General features: G+C 34.2%; 2 long non-coding RNA genes across 16 annotated transcripts in view; one reads left to right on the top strand and one right to left on the bottom strand.

Annotated features, from left to right (window-relative positions):
• Positions 1-13957, top strand: part of LOC105279415 — a 115457-nt gene extending 101500 nt beyond the window's left edge. For 5 of the 15 annotated variants that reach the window (XR_003406192.1, XR_003406191.1, XR_003406197.1 and 2 more), the window contains 3 exons: positions 3180-3276; positions 4044-4178; positions 11839-13954. This is a non-coding gene — a long non-coding RNA (uncharacterized LOC105279415). The other 10 variants (XR_003406204.1, XR_003406205.1, XR_003406203.1 and 7 more) reach the window with 8 other exon arrangements.
• Positions 12456-17939, bottom strand: LOC113561472. The gene is made up of 2 exons (XR_003406211.1): positions 16717-17939; positions 12456-15756 (listed from the first exon to the last, which is right to left on the bottom strand). It is a non-coding gene; the product is annotated as an uncharacterized LOC113561472 (long non-coding RNA).
• Between the last annotated feature and the right edge of the window lie 431 nt (positions 17940-18370).

Raw genomic sequence — 18370 nt, 5'->3', positions numbered from 1 at the left:
CCTTTATATATCGAAATCAGAGAGGAACTTGAGAGCGGCCAGGCTGCCGTTTTACGCCCATATTTTTGCATTGAGAAATTTGAGAAATACAACACCGAATGTGAACTTACATTCCATTTAACATGCACATGATTTTTATTCAGTATGAAAAAAGATCATGTGCATGTTAAATGGAATGTAAGTTCACATTCGGTGTTGTATTTCTCAAATGTCTTAATGCAAAAATATGGGCGTAAACGGCGGCCTGGCCGCTCTCAGGTTCCTCTCTGTCGAAATACATCATAAATATATGTTTCAAATTTTTTATGTCTATTATCTTCTTATTTTTGTTCGACTTTTTCATTTTCCTGTAATAATTTGGTAGGTTGCTAATAATACCCACTCTTCTTCCTTACTTACTTTCATGTTCGCACACTTGTGATATAATATTTTATATTAAAAAGCGTGCGCTAAAACATAATAATAAATAATAATTGATATATTCTTACATGTCATTCCAATTGTAGCACATTTTGCAATGTATCCGTATCTTTTTAGTATGGCAATTTCGTTTTCGTCCTTTAAGTCACTGCAGATATACTGAAGATTTTGCAATACACGCTTAACCTATCATATCAATAATATAATTCTCTATTTCTCTTATAAATTTTAAATTATAAAGATTAATTTATAAAAAGTATAGTGTATGAAGTTTGATTTATATAACACGTTCATGTGTAGAAGCACACTGTAAAAAACTCAACTTACATGCGTGTTACTCCAAAAAGTATTGTAAACTGTTGCGCACAAAAGAACAAAAAGTGATGTAGAAAGAATTTCAACGATAAACTCAATAGTCCATCCTGTAGTTAGAAATGTTGTAAACTGCAATTAATATAAGTTTAAAAAATTAGGAAATTGCACTTTTATTTAATTAGCATAAAATGCCAATCTTGCTTGGATATCATTAAGTAAACCTTAATGTATCCATTGATTTAATTGTTATTGATAATTTAATTTTTTTGGTTATTGCGAATACTAATAGTTTTAAGCAAAGATATTTATAGCGCCGTAATAAATTTTATCAGACTTCAACAAAAACAGTTTCTAAAGACATAGGTCCATATTCTCAGCTCACTTTTATCAATAAATGCGCGCATTTATTTCTGATATTCTATAATATATGTAACGTGAACTATACACTAAATGCACGCATTTATCATAAAAGTGAGCTGAGAATATGGACCTAAGAGAAAGAAGCAAGATGATGCTAAGTATGAAGCATCATTGCGAATTTTGCCGATAATTTAATCTTTTTGTAAAAAAGCTTATTCTTGATATTGTTAAATAATTACATTACTATTATTACTAATTACAAATAAAAAAGTACTAATTATAGCAATCATAAGTTAATACAAAGGCATGATAAATTTTTTCTGTTCATAGTAGTGTTATCAAATAATTTTAAATCTTGCATGAAACTGAAAATATGTTTAGCATCTAAAATAATAATATATGTAATAAAAGTAGGAAAAAAAGAATAATTATAAAAATATGATCAACTATATTTTATATATAAGATATAAACAATTATACGTATATAATGTATTAAAACAATACGCCTATTATATATTTACATACCTGAAATATAATAAAGCTAATCAAAGTAAGAGAAAACACAAAACACTGAAGTTGAACAAGCATTGTTCGATGGTAAGGCCATAACCCAAGTGCGACCATAGAAAGTCGATGAATATAAAGAAAGTGAGTATCCATACAGGTCACTCTTGGTCGAGCTTCCACAACATTTGGGAGTGATATACTGCGATAAAATGATTTTAACTATTTCTTTCTTCGAATAAAGAATATAATATAATATTTTTCTTATATGTTTCAATGTAAAATTCCCTAATTTAACAAAAATATACCGAAGAAAGTAACATGAAATATCATGATGTAATGTAAGGTGCTATAGAAATATTTTGCTCGCAATTTGCGAGGGAGAGAAAAGTGGGCGATTAATCGATCGATTTGGCGCCACAACGAAAGTACAATACTTATTTCTCACAGAAAAATAGTCATTGCATGATGTCTTGACCGAAGTTCGCGCAAGCGCAATTGATTTTTCCAAGCAGTACGTGTCTTCGCGTTCTTCATTATAGTCCGCGCATTCGTAGCGTACACATGTTTCTTAAAAGAATCGTTACCTGGCTGCTCGTATGTACACGTCAGTTTTGATATGATGGTAGTTTTATAACATATCATATATCATTATCTACAAGTTATTACATATGAAACAAATGTTAAATTGCATCCTCAAATGGTTTGGAAAACACGTAGTTATTAAAGTACAATATACATAGTCATCTCGGTTTTTAATGTTTAATGTTTGTAATAGTTAATTATAATATGTGTTGTAACATATATTATTACACGTCACTTTTTATATGATAGTAATTATATAACATATGATATATCATGAATGAGCTTAATATATCATGAATATGATTAATGAAAGAGTTGGTGTTAAGTAAATTCCAGCGAATCAGCGCCGTCCTTTAGAAGTGTACACGTTTATGAATCATACGCCTGATAGTGTGCATGAATATTCCGCTGCCGTCCCGCGCCGCTGCGTTCATGCTGCTAACAATAAGACAGTCTGTGTGACTCACAGCATGTATACTTCTAAAGGACCGTGCTAATTCGCTGGAATTTATTTAACAATAACTCTTTCATTAAGCATCGTAGACAAAAATAGTTCAGGACTTTTCGATTCAACTTTTCATAAGGAATAACACTATGTACTTAGTGGGCGGTGGAAAATTAACACTCTGTATATTATATTAATTATCGATTATATTTTACTTGAATATAGAATATTTTAAAAATGTTTGAAAAGAGATGATATGAATATAACGAATATTATGATTCGTATCTTTGCTGCATATTTTCTTAGCACCAAGTTTAAATATGCATCTAACATCTATAAGAAAACAAAATTAATTTTAAGTAAAAATATGATAACGTTTATGTGTGTATATTACACGTACATTTATCTTTCCTAGAAGGTTCTAGAAATATAAAGTGATGTTTATTGTATAATACTTCTTATTTATGTGTTGTGTAAGATTTCTTATTTTGTCTACAGTTGTACTAATAAGTTGCTTATTCCTTTGGTTGACATTAATATTTTTGTTTAGATACGTTGGCAACTTGGATCACGCAGTGTCTGAAGATTTATTGTGTACGTTATTCTCACATATTGGCACCGTCATAAGTCGCAAAATCATCAGAGAGGTAAGAAATTATCGTACCTTTCGCTATACAACAATGTTTTATATGGTATTTATAAAATATATTATTTATAATCATCATATGCACGCATACTGAAATACAAAATCGTAAAACGTCATTATATTGTAAGAATATTATAAGAAGTTAGGAAAAAAATCAAGTAGCTCAATGCAACGCTATAAATCGTTTGCAATATATTATGAACATTATGTTCTGTCTATATTGGCACTACGTCTACATTTTTATCCATGAAAACATTTTTCTAAAGTTTTACCTAGATGGTCATAACTATTTATACATGTTACCAACATTAATATATGCTATGCGAATACATGTGCCAATCAAGACAAACCAGTTTTGTCTTGTCTAGAGATTTCAAAAATCGTACTGTTTCTATAATTCTACATTAAAAAATATGTTTTTATTGGGATATTAATAGCCGTGAATAACATATAAATTTATTCAGTGAAATTGGAATAGCCACTAGCTTCCTGAATGTAATATAACTTTTTCATCATAAAATTATTAATGTGTCTATATATTTCTACAAAAATTAATTTTATATTTACAAATATTGTTACTACGATTTATATCAAGGTTTAATAAATTTTTGTTATTATGAATAATAAAAAAAATATTAATATCACAAATAAGAGATTAATAATTGTTAAATAAAAGAATAAAATTCTAATTTACCAATAATATGGCACATATGTATAAACAGGGGTTTTCTCACTTACTTTTTTCACAAGAACGATAATGTTTTGCAGAAGCGTGTACCCACGTACGAACTTACGTGAATGCACGTGAAAAACAACGGTCGAATTGAAACACAAACGCCCACGAGCGTATATAATTGCGAAACGTGTGGACATGGCAAACGCGTGAGGCCACCAAAAACCGAGGTTCGTATACTTTTCTCCTTGATTCTCTCCAAGATTTTAGCCTCTCACTTATTTCTCTCTCTCCGCCTCTTTTTCTCGCGGCTCGTTATATATTATTTTTCTTCTATACTGGATTGCATGCACCACGAGATACATGTTGGTTCTACGGTGCAGTTTCGTGCGACGTAACACTTGTTCATCATCCTTCGTGTATACGTCATACAAAGTTTTTTCCTCATCGTCACTGTTTTTCCCTTGTTTCCTACCGTCCTTCTTTTCCTCCTCCCTTCATTAAGCAGCAAGTGTATAAGCGACATGCTACCTATCACGGAAGATATTACGTGGCTCGAGAAATAATATTAGCACAATATGTCAATTCCAGTTTTTGGTATATACTTGCGACGCTGAAATTGTGCAATTTCGAATGCATAACAAAAAATTAAGAAATCAAAGTTTTCTATATTTAATATTTATGTTAACACATGTCTTCCTTGAAAAATTCTTAAAATTTTTAAGAAAGTTTAATCAATACATTACGGAGATAAAAATATTTATTTTTGCGGAATAAATACCTAATTTCAATTTTCAATTTTAGGAAGATTTGTCGCATTTATTATTTGCCCGCCTCATAATATACATTTGATAATTTTATTTCATATAAACATAGTTTGAACTCGTAAATGTAATGTAAAAATTAAATTGTAATCTGTGTTGTTATATAGCATCACGTTTTTAAAGCATGTCATAGTGAAATATTTTAAAAAACTTTTTGATTAAACTGCTTGTTTTGTTAAACTATTTTATTATACTTTGTGCATTTTGATTATATTTTCTATTTTTTATTATATAATAAGTTTATATTTTAACATAAGCAATTCATCAGTATTAAAATAAATTAAAATGATTGATATATTGTACATGTTGTTTCCTACTTATATTAAAGTTAGAGAAAACTTAGAGATTTTGCAATATCTGTGGTATACACCTGTATTATTGAAAAATACGGTTTTCTGCATACACGTATATATATCAATATTGATGTAATAAAAAAATTCAATTAAAGTGTAAATGAATTTCACGAACAACCCACCTCTTTCTCACTCACTGTCTCCCTTCACAATTGGATAAATAAATATTGCCAGTAGAACCAAATTGTTGATTTTTCCTGACCACAAAAGAATATTCGTCGATTACAACAAATTAAAACAAATCAAACATTCGATACAAAAATTAAATGAGTTATTTTTTCTATACATGCCTATATATGTACCTCTTGTCAATGAAACTTATTAAAGAAATCAAAAATAAATTTTGCTTTCCTAATGAATAATAATAATGATTAAAATTCATGAATAATAATTAGTAAAACTCATTTTATAATATTAATAAAACTCATTTTATAATATTTTATTTTAGCTTTGCTAATATATACTAATTGATATATAATTTGCTTACTAGGATGAAATTTATTATTACTACACTATAAAACGTAAAATTATACCAGTATCAAGGAGATTAGTGTTCAAACAATCGTATTTTGGGCCAGAATAAAGTGATAACAGAAGATGATGTAAAATAAATTTTATTTAACTCGTAATCAATGCAATTACACTTAATTACAATTTTCGTAATAAACGGAGCGGCATCGTAATTTAATTGCAATCTCACCCTGTTCATTTAATTACTTTTGTCTGAAAAATAGCGTTATTTTATTCTGCATGATTCTGCAATTATTTGAAATAACTGATACAACATTACATTATAAATTACTGTGCAGATTAATGTTTTAAGATCTATTGTTTAATTCAGTGGATATACTTATTGATTATTTTTGTCATATTTAAAAACAAATCATAGACGAGCATATGATACAGCATTTTTATTTTCATATTACACATAACAGATTCAATTTAATATATCATGTAGTTACATAATATCATTTAGCATAATTATTGATTAAATCTTAACGACCTCTGTACAAAATGTAACGAGCAAATTCCTAGGAAGCTTTCTATTATTAGTACATACAAGATAATTTTTCTTCCTGATTTACATGACTAAAAGTAAGAAGAACACGGGCTTTCACTTTTTCTCGTGTGGTCGTCGTACATACGTAACACAATGGTAATTGCTACTGTCAATGATGGTAACGGATTATTCACTTCCGTTTTAGCAGGTTGAGCTTCAACGTACCTATCCGATGTCGTAATGTGACATTTAACATGTATAAAACGTTCTTTGCATTTTCCTCATTTTGCTCTTCAATTTGGTCCAATGCTGAATGGTGTCGCGCGCGCCTGTCACGATCTGTCAAGTAAAAGCCGTATCTTGCCGATATCACCGATGCCGAACGCTACGCGGAAATGCGCTTTGAACGTATAAGGCCTGTCTAAAATATTTGCTGACAAGTACTCTATAAAGTAGAACACGTTATTTGTATATTTGTAAGCTGCTACAAACAAAACATCAATACGAATCATTTGAAGATAAGATATACAATCCTTTTTAATTATATCATTTTTATATTAAACAAAAAGAGATGAAAGATACAATGTGTTAATTGTAAAATAGTGATAACTCTAAGATACGCCAAAAATTATATTTTATCACAACTAACATACATTAGAATGAAGATTGTAGCAATGTGAGTCAGATACACGAGCGTATTTTTCGTTTGAGTTATCAAAATTATTATTCCGTCAGATACTTGCGACATTGAATCGGTTATTATCCTCCATGCCGACGCCATCGTCGCCGGCATCGTTTGGATAGTTAATGTGTATCAATATTTTACGTATTCCGCATATAAGCAGCGCGGCAGATATTTGCGTTTATTAGCTATAAACCCCTTGCAGGTGGGGCTCACCGTTGCAAGACGGATTTATGGGCCGTGCACTTCCCGCGAAAATGGCGGTTCAGAGACGAAAGGTTTTGTGCATTATGCGTTGTCGCGGAAAAGTGCTGAACATGCGCTTACATCCGCTTACACGGATTCCGGCTGCGTGCGTTATTCGCGAATGATGCTTAGCGAAATAAAACTGTCTAAAAAATACCGAAAAAATTATCGTTATCTTGCGTCGCCATACATGTCATCTTAATTAATTAGAAAATCAATGCAAAATTTGTTTTGCACCGAGATAGTATGAATGAATTAGCTAATCAATTTACCTACGCAAGATCGGAAAAACTAGCTAGTTCTTCGGATCGCACATAAGATTTCGAACTTGATTTTATTTAACTTGCACCTCCAGATTTCCGCCATTATTGCTTTCATTAGCAAGACTCCTCTTTAGGCGCTTCAGTTTTTTTTTTAATCATGCCATTCAGCTGAGAGAAGCGCGCGAGAAATATTCCCTGAACGCTCTAGCGAGATATTTGGAGCGGCTTCGTTCGAGCAGTCTCCTTAATTGAATTTAACTAGACGGAATGCTCAGGTGGGTCTTTTCATTGTACGGCGAAGCAGGTGATGCAACTAACGCTACTCCGCCTCGTTATTTCTGACGCTGTATTCTACTATCCCGTTAATTTACACGCAGCTAAATGAAAGGTGTATTCGGGCGTGCGATAGTCATACTGAGTTAATATGTACAATCGGTAACAATGGGGTGTACAATGTTACTCATGATAATGCACATACGAAGAAACAACGTCGATATTTCCGGCGATTATACGATATTGTATACTTATCATGCTAAAAGATTATGTTAACTAGCAAATAAACATAATTTAAATTTTTGATGTTTGAGTTTCCTTAGAAAAATTAAATACTTTTATTGTAAAGATGATGCACAATATTATAGTAAAATTCATATAATATAATGTGATATGTGTATAATGTATGTGTTACATGTGATGGATAAAATGTTGGTTAGTTGGAAGTAAAATAATTTAAGATTACGAATACGCATGAATAATATCAGTTTGCTTAAAACGACGGCAACGACGTCTTCACCAAATTTGATACATGCGGTCAAAATTGACATTATATGCGCTGAGCGTTCATACAGGATGCATAAAGGATCGTTCATCATTCCGCACAGCGTGCAGTCGGATCCAGAGAATATGGAAAACGTCACAGGAAGTGGATTCTGAGAATACTTTCAAACTATTTTCTTTGCGACGCTAGGAAAAACGCAAAGTGCGGCTGCTTTCGGCACAATTGATCGTTGTGCAACGTGAGTTCCCTTGTACGCATAAATATGATAGCGATATGGAAATTTTACTTAATGCTACAGGAAAACTTTTAAGAATTCCATTTATCAAAGTTTTGCGACAGTCGCTAAGTTTGCAGTAAATTTTATTTTGAGAAACTTTATTTTGCAGAATCGTGCATACACGTAACGGGATCTGAAGAGATCACTCGATCTTGATGGCCGTAAAGGCTGTAAAAATTGATAAAAAGAATAGAAATTCGTTTCTCAATTGCGCTGGAATCGTTAATAGATTTAGATACTTTATTCTATTTGTATAATAAAAAACCGCGCCAACTAAGAAACAAGAACATATGCAAATTGGTTACTCATAATTCATGCGTACAAGCATGTAATGAATTCTTTTCATTATGTTAAAAATTATATGCACGTACAATAATAAAACGATTCGCCTTTTGCCACACAGAAAAACATGTTCTATAAAATACAAGTCTTATGGGAAACACGACTGCACACGCTTGCAAACGCATGTAGGATCCCGGCGCGTTGTAAAATCAACGGAAGTCATATCACTTTTAGCGAGTGAGCGAAGGTCTTCGATCTAAAAGTTTTATCGCCTTTCGAGCGACGTTTACCCGTGCCATTCGAGACGTACGCCGATCATTGTCGCCAGCGTGCGATATATCGATATTCCCATCACCACTGAATACGTACATCCGCGGAAGGGCTCGCGCCTGTCCACCCCTTACATACTAACTAGTCGAGATCGCAGTTAAACAGACGTCGCACGTATTCGGTCGCGGCGTGTGGCGTAAAGTCCGTCTCCATCCGTAATTCGAATTAATAGAACTGTGCGCCGCCGCCACCGCCTCGGAGTTAAAGGCAGCCTATTCCCGGGAAGCTCTGGCGCATTCGAGCAAACGAGCCGCGACAGTCGAGCGAAATGCAATTTCGAGGACGAGCGGCGGTATGCGGTGGGGAAGTTGAAGGGGAAGAGCACCGGGGAGCCGGAAGGGGTTTAAGAAGGAGATGAGAAGGGGTGAGGATCGGTGTGCCGCTTCGAGAGCTGCTCGATACATAGTACGCGAGGTAACGAGAATTTTATGCGAGAGTACATCCCCTTCCCTCCCTCTCCTCGCCCTCTCTCTCTCTCTTGGCTCATCCTTTTTCCTTCTCTCCCTCAGTATACGGAGTTTTATTTCTTTCTTACTCTACCTTTCTCCTTTTTTCTATCCGCATACATCCCTCTTCTCGGTCATCTTTCGCTTCTTGCAAGGAAGAATCGCAATACGGGATATACGTTGCGGGTCGTCGGATGGGAGAGGGACGCGGGAAGAGAGTATGTCTCCAATTTTCTAAGTAACTTCTGTCCTGGGCACCGCTGAGCCCGATGTACTTCCGCGTGCAGGCATGGCTCTCGTGAGGACGGAGAGAGACGGAAGGGTTGCGGCTGCACGGTGCACCCTGCTCGCGTGTGCACATGTGCGCACACGTGTGCCCGCTCTTCGTGAGAGCACACGCACAGCCTGTGGCTGCGGAATGCAGAATAGGAGGAAGCAGTCTGCGCTTTATTGTTGGTTCTGATTTAAGAGAATCTATCCGATATTCCCGCGAATATCTGCCAACCGAGCCACCGTGCGGGAACAGTGCGCTCCATTATTCTGCAAGTAGCAATGGGCAATAAACGCGATTTTGCAGATTCTGAGTTTTGATTTACTGCCACGCTACTGAATGATAGATAACATTGATCAAGTAAGCTATATATTTTTTGGAGCTATATATTTTTTTATGGGAAAAACATTGATAAAAGTTCAATTAAAGGCTGAGATTGCAATTTGAGCTTTTAACGTAAGAATTAATTTGACACCTTTCTACAATCAATATCATAGATCAAATATTTTTTAAAACTCTAAGGTATGGATATTAAAAACTTTCAAATTTTTAAATATTATTTAAACATTACAGTTTATTAAAATTATATTTAATAAGTATAAAAGAACGTGGTCTTGATTAAAAATCTTTTCTAGGTTTTTTGATAATTGATAATTTAAGTTGAAGAGATTTGGAGAGAGTTTTTCTGTTATTGAGTCAAGAAAACTCGAATCTCACAAACTTCCACTGCTACTCGTACGTGCGAATCCATAGAACAGACACGTCCTATGGCATGTATATTCGTTTCTTTCGGTTGAAAGGAAGGTATGTGTACCTCGGATATGTAGAAAGTCAAACTGGCTAGTAAGTTGAGAGCCAGTGCCACGATCTTGGCGAATTTCCAGAGAAGCGAGTCTCTTTCTTGTCGGCTTCGTTTCGTGAATGACGATCGTCTAGATCCTCTTTGGGTGACAGTGTAAAAGGATCGATCGCAAATGAACAGTACTATCAGAAAGTAGAAATAATGGTGATTTTTCTAAATGTCTTGATTTTTCACTGTTTAAAATCATGGAAGATTAATTTTCTTAGTAAAACTTAATTTACCAGAATGTGTGATCCATGTATATAGAAATATATATATTAATATATATATATATAGAAATATATATATTAGAAAAATTCAAATTTTAGTTTTAGTTTTATTATTAATGAAACTATTATTTTTTCCATTTCCCTTAAATAAAGTTATTAATTTATATAATGTTTAATTAAACATTTCTTCAAAATGATAATTATACTTAAATTTTATATAGTTGACCTTAAAAAGAAGATTTATTATTTATTATACACATGTAAATCGTCATGCTTAAAAAGATCACGCGTGCCGCCTGATTCATCCATACAGCACCACAAAGCACATTTACGTAAGGCTTGGATTTCCATCCTGAGCAATTATTCTGGTAATTAACGTCGACGGGTCATAAGGGTAGCGCGCGGCCGAAAGGGTTGGGGTCGCCTGAGTTTATTACAAAGATATACGGCAGTCGGAGGCTCTCACACTCGTTCGCGTTTTGTACGTGCGCGATATATACTTTCGCGCTTCCGACTGCTACCCGGAGAATTTCAACTATTTCCGCGGATGATGCACGTCCCTGCAACTGTCCCAGTGCGTTTGCGAGATACCGCGTTACCGACAAACATGCGACTTAATAACAAGTGCGTTACGCATAATCTATTGCACGTGCAAACTCCGTGTCGGGCTTGCACCACATTAACTTATTGGATAATTGCTAAAGCTCCTGCAAAATATGCACAACGCGTGCATGTTTTATGCACAAAACATTTTCGATGCAAACGGATACTTTTAATTACAATATTTTGCAGTTTATTTCACGTTAGTCTCAAACGAGAATTTAATTAGCTTTTATTTTTCACAGATCATAAAATATTTATTTTCTTTAATATTTTATTTGCAATTATACGTGCACATATATATATTACAAATTATAAAACAATTGTTTTTCTCATATAATTGCATCAAACATCTTATTTCTGAATGTATGTTATTAAAATTTTACAACTTGGTGGAACATTTGTTCATTTCGTTGATCAATAAAATTATATCTATTACAATAATAACAAAATTATATGTTCAACAGGATTTACAAATCGAGCGAGCCTGAAGTCTCTGTTCCATTCAAAGGGTGTAAAGGGAATCGCTGCGTTGTCGCGCTGTCACGAATGTGGCGGTTGTTGAGTGGTTAAAGCGAGGCGCAATACAACGATAAATCAGGCGAATGGAAAGCTAAGGAGTCAAATAGAAAAAGCTCGTAGAGTAGATTTGGAAACATGCCAGAGTAACGAGCAGTCACCGGTTGACTCCATGGTGTTTGCGGCCTTCGTGGTGGCCTCTTCGGTTGCTTCCATCTTCTCTGTTTTATTTCGTTTCCTTCTTCTGCTGTCTTTTCACAATGTGTTTCCACGCTTCGTGTTTCGTACAGCTTTCCTCATCAATCCTTTCTTTCCTGTTGTCTTAGGTTCTCTTGTATTTAGCCGCTGCTAAATACAAGAGACCTACGTACATATTGTAGTCAGCAAATCGTCATTTGCACTCTGTAAATCGCACAGTGACTTATATGTAGTTATAAATAATAGCCATCGCCTTCGCGGGATTTTAATTTAAGTGGCCCTCCGTTTGAATGCCTTCTTTCACTTTCTCCTTTCACGTTCGCTCTTGGTTCGAGAGAAGGTATCCCTTTTTTTCTCTTTTAGTAAATTCTTAGTTCCTTTTACCCGGCTACGTTTCTGTTTCGGATGTTTGAACGTTTAATTTTATCGGAGGAAATTTTAAAGTTTGTCGAAAGTCAACGTTCCTCTCAAAATTTCGTCACTGGTGACTAATTATTACTAATGAAGAAAGTTTACAGGGTTTCGTTTTCACTCACAGTGGATACATTCCACGATTTGTTTGGTATCTTGCGGCGCAATCTGTGTCGAAAACGAGTGACAAAACAACTTTTGGCTATCTGATATCAATTTTATGGCACCTCTCCATATCTCTCCTTTCTTTTTCTTTAGTGTGTCACACTATGAGTATCCTACTTCTCTACATTTTCGTTTTCTATGCTTTCTGTTGGTCGAGAACGATTAATGCAAATTTTATTGCCAGATTCCACCAGCACGTATCACGGCGCAATAACTTGGTTTGTCGTTGCCGTTTGCAAGCTGTGCATGCTGACGCGATTAGAATTAATTAATTACGCGCCCTCGATTTTTTACAATTTCCATCCCTCAGGGATAGTTTGTTGACTAAATCCTGTAAAGAGAGGAAAACAGAGAGACTGTTATATTTCTAAATATACTATTGTTGTGTACCTACCATTAATTTCTTCCAATCTATGCAGAAATTTATTAGTATAATTTATTAAGTGAATACACTGATCGTACTGTTTAAAATTTATTACAATATTTTTAAAATACTAATATTTAATAAAATTTAAAGTTTATTATAATAAACTTATAAGATTTTATATTATGATTTTGTTATTAATATATTTTCATTGTTACTAATTATTTGTTATTCTTGTTTGGTTCATCTACACAATAGCATTTATATAATATTTTTATTACATAGTATTTATTTTAATTGCAATTTTTAATCTGTTTTCGTTCTTTTCATAATTTCTTTTCATAATAACACGTGTTACCACAAGATTAGGTCAACGTACATGCCGAATTATCAATTGCTTGAATTTTAGGTAAGATGGTGAGAGTGGGTATGATGATAAATCATCAAATACTTCGAAACATTTCCAAAGAAAGACAAACATAGGACGTAGCGAGGTAGAAGTGAGCAATTGGAAATATCCGAAAATGAGGTCGTCACGAAAGTTCAGGAACCGACGATCGAGAGTCAGGTTTGGATCATCGACTTTCTTCTCTGCAAACAGGTTTCATCGATGAGAGGGGTATTTGACCTTGAGAACTCTGACCGTGATCCAGAAATTAATGCGACTTCCTCGTCCGTTCGAATCGACGTAATTCTCAGTTCCAATTACTTTCCTTACTAATGGATCGTTTTTGATCTTGACGTTTTATTAATCATAAAAACAATTGCAGCGTATTGGATAGTAATAAAGACAATAATAAAAAGGATTACGATTTTAAATGTTGCACATACTTTTGTAATATAATTATAAGAGTTAATTACACGAGAAAGAAAATCATGTTAATGGAGTAGTAGGATAAGGCCAATATAATGAAATACTATTACAAGTACTTGTTGTAAGTTGTGGTATAGTCTCTTACTCTACATATTTCCCTAATAGCTTGAGCGCGCATCTCATATTCGCGATTTTATGCAAGTTCGCGAATTTTGCCTCACTAAAATATAATCCCTTACCCCCCTTAGAACTTTCACTGCTCGTTCTACTTACTTTTGACATCCTAGTCACGCATAAATTTTCAAGTTTGCAAACCCATTTAGCGAACTTTCTACATAAAGAATCCACTGTTTCGCTGTTTTGTAATTAGTTAAATAATTAGTTTACTTTTCGGCAGTAAACTGGAATGCCTATGGCTCTGACAGATGGATATATGACATCAATATAATACAAATCCGCAATGTTCTATTTCTATATCTCACTCAGAGTCTAAAATCTAAGATTCTCTAGATTTAGTAGGAAATTAAAACATTGGTAATACTTTTCAATATTTATTTTTAAAAATATCAGCTTAATTACAAAATCTATAGATGAAAAGAGCGTATTGAAGAGATAAGGCAGCACGTGCGGCCCTATCGATTATTATTTTAGTCCGTGACGTGATTCCGGCGCACATAAAAAGTGATTTTGCTGATGTGGAGAGCGCGATTCGACGGCGGAAAGTGTTTGCCGACATGCCGAATCGATTTCGAATGACGGGAGATCCAGCACCTCGAGCATCAGGGGATTCATCTAAACGGGGATCTTTCGATTTAAAGTCTCCTTCCGACGTCGCAGGATATGGGATACGGCAGCGCAGTTTCGTTCCCGTGGAGGTTCCTGTTTCCAGAGGAAAAGGGAGTCGGAGGAGGCTCTCTTTTCGCCTTTCCTGGAATTTTATCTGTCTGGCGTAGGATACCTCCGTCTTAGGTGGGGTATAAGGGGACGGGGGCTATAATACCGGCAGGGGTAAGATAAGACAAGACGCGGAGAGGAGTTCGTCCGTCACTGCAGCGAAATTCCGTCCGCAATCTCTGAAGGAATCTTTGGTATCCCAGCAGCCAACGGCTGTACAGCCCTTCTGTATACAGCCTTGTTCCTGCTCCGGCATCCCCGTGGCAGTCTCGTGAACTCCGGGGCTAAGACGCGCGAGAGAAGGGCCGCCGGGGTGCGCGCGGGATGGACAGAGGGGTAAGAAAACGAAAAGACAAATGAGGAAACGTGGAACTTCGTCGATCCTCAGCCAGTCGGGGATGCGAGAGGAGAAACTGATAAAGTAATAGTTTCATTTTACGACGAGAAAACGGTCCGGGAAATATGTGCAGCCCGAATGAGAACTCATTCTCGTTGCTGCGTTCGGGGCTCCGCCGAGCATCGACTCGTCGACCATGCTTTTTCATCATTCCGAGCAAGACGTCGATGTGCTGCGGGTACCTTCGATGGTCAACGTAACATGACGATCATACCTGACGGATGTCGGGCAAGAGCTATGCGGAAATATGAAAAAGTTTACGAGTAGAGGTACGAGATAGTGAAACGGCGGAATACGAATTTTTATCAAATTTTCGTATCACGTTCAGCTTGAACGAAGAGATTTTGAAATTTTTTAAGTTATTGTTGACTTCATAACTGATAATAAAATACCATCCGAATTAATTAACATTTTTATGTTACTGATTTGCTTTTATGCAGGATGCTTGCGATTTAATCTCTGTAATGTACAAAGTGTGGCGTGTAATTTAAAGATGTAGCCGTACCGTTCATTGTAATATTGCCGAGAAAGATACGTCATGTGACACGTCACAATAAATTTGATGACACGCATAATTTATTCGGTCTAATTGCAAAGCAAAGCCTTGAACCTGGATACTCCTCCTGGAAAAGAATGAAAGAATTATTAGCACAAGTCTCAATTAAGGTTAATTATGCGAAATACGCAACGGAGAAAATCTCTCTTTGTTAAGAGAGAAACGTTTCCTCGTCTTCTCGATGCACGACTCTCTTCAGGTTTAGGTTTCTGATAATAATATTGATGATTATGGTGAGACCCAGGCGCATGTAAAAGTGCAACTCATAGTGATCATGGATTAATATTGGCTTATCTTCTGGTATAATGAGACATTTAACTAACTGGAAACAACTTAGCTTTCACAATAGTAACCAACACTTAGAGCAACTTTCGACTTTAAAGAATGCTTAATTGCAGTCGTTTAATTTACTAATCTGTCAAAATTCGATAACTGATTTAGTAATAATCTATTATCACACTTTTGTGTTTTTTATTATTAAGTTTACTATCAATTTTGCTTTTAGTGTTTCGTGATTCTAATTTGTTGATGCTAATATGATGATAATAAATCTTAATAAATGAGGAATAAATAAATTTGTCCTTAAATTTTAATGGCCATAATATTACATAATTAAAAATCTATTATAAAATCTTTCGACATTTTAATATTTTAATATCTTTTTAATATCTTTTTTCATCTTCAGGTATCTTTTGTTTTTTTCATAGTTAAATGCATTCGTTTGAGTCTTCCACGTGTATTTCTGTTGCTTCACATCATGCATCGCCGACAATCTTTAAATGTCAGCAAGCCGAAAAAAGTTTTTATTGCGCTAGGCTGTTTATAAAAACTTGCTTTTACAATGTTAGTTTGTGTGATGTTGGAGATTCCAAGATTTGCGCATGTACTTTGCGATAAAGTTGTATACTCATGTACACGAAGGCGCGGAAAAGTAAATGGCACTACATGAATCGCTTCTTTATGCCTAATGCGCACAAATGTAGGATGTAAAAATTCTTCTTATATAATAATTTGACAAGTTTTGTACCATTTTATTTTGTATCCTTTAAGATATATGCAGCATGCGTCATCTCCGCGTACAAGCAAAGTCGAGAAATTTGCGTACTACTGCTCTCTTAAAACAAGGTCACATGTGACCTCGATACCTGAAAGGGGACAAAAAAAGAATTGAGTACAGTCAGTTACAGAGAAAAATTATCAATTTATAAATACTGAATTTGGTTGTCTTTACTTACGCTGCAAATATTATAAATATACGGCTACATTTGCTCTGACAAACATTTTTATATTAATTAATGTACTTTTTACATATCAAAATTAATATGAAACAATTGTCAAATTATATATGTATTACAGTCTGCTATAGATAGCAGGTAACAGTTACATTGCACTTTTTGCAAAATTGTAAAAAATTTGTATTATATTATATAATTAATTGTAATAAAAAATATTTCTAACATGTATGTCAAGCTACTGTTTAAGCCATTACACGCTTATCGAATCGCAGCATTCACTTTCATCTAGATTACATTAACACAGTAGTTACGAGTGATAGGCAAGGCAAGTCATTCAGATATAACGTTTGATAATGCAGGCTGGATACATTCGATGTATGTATTAGAAAGTCAAGTTGCGTCCGGCAAATTAATTTCATTTTCTATTTCACTTCTGATCAGTAATGTGCCAAGTTGCGAAATAGGTATTTCCTTTGTTATCAGATAGCATAAAGTAATCCTTTTTTGTTGGAACCATCATTTTATGAAATTTTGCTATAGAGATATTTGCGAGTACAACACGTATCGAACTTATAATTAGGTAAAAGTGATGACGAGCAGTAGCTGAGAGTGAGATATATGTAAGCGCATAATTAACTTGAACAATTGTATTTATTCTAAATTATTAATTATTTCTCGCATGGTAAGATACGTAAGCAGATAAGTTTGTATTTAAAGCAAGGTATAAGTTGTGCGAGTCACGAATAATCTGTATAATAAAGCGTATTATAATTTATCATGAGAAAACTTTTTTATTACTAGAGAAATTGTTTAATTATTATGAGATTCTTGTATGTGATAATAATATTCGTGAGGCTTCATAAAAACGCTTCATTTAACATAAGGTATTCATTTAGCGCAGCCTACAACTTCTCTCCATTATTTAACACCATTTTGAAGATTATGTATTGTGCTTAAAATGTAATTTCGTTATACTATTAATCTTTTCTTTTTTATTAACTTTTGTTTTTGTTTAGAAATTAATTTAATCGCAAAGCCCATAAAATAATCATACTATCTTTTAAATTCTTTTACTATTTACTTAAATATATAATATTAAATTGTATTATTTTATATTATAGTATAGTAATAATATTTTTATACATAATTTGTAATATATATGATATAATATAATATAATATAATATTACAAATTTTATTTTTAAAACAACATAAACATATCAGTATTTCAACTAGTAAACCGTCACACGCAACTTATGCTACAACGTCACCGCTGTATCTTTTTTAAAGGCCGTAATTGGCACAGATTTCTCGTTTCTCCTATTTCAGGCCATTGGTTCACCTTAATGATCGCCTCGAAATTTTCCACGGACGTATTTTCGGCGCGTAGCGTGCCGATTGCGCGTGACTAGAGTAACAGGTATCCTATCTCACGATTCACGAAGTT

Source organism: Ooceraea biroi, chromosome 2 (assembly GCF_003672135.1).
Source record: "Ooceraea biroi isolate clonal line C1 chromosome 2, Obir_v5.4, whole genome shotgun sequence".
NCBI classification, from domain to species: Eukaryota; Metazoa; Arthropoda; class Insecta; order Hymenoptera; family Formicidae; genus Ooceraea; species Ooceraea biroi.
This window is presented reverse-complemented; position numbering and strand designations above follow the sequence as displayed.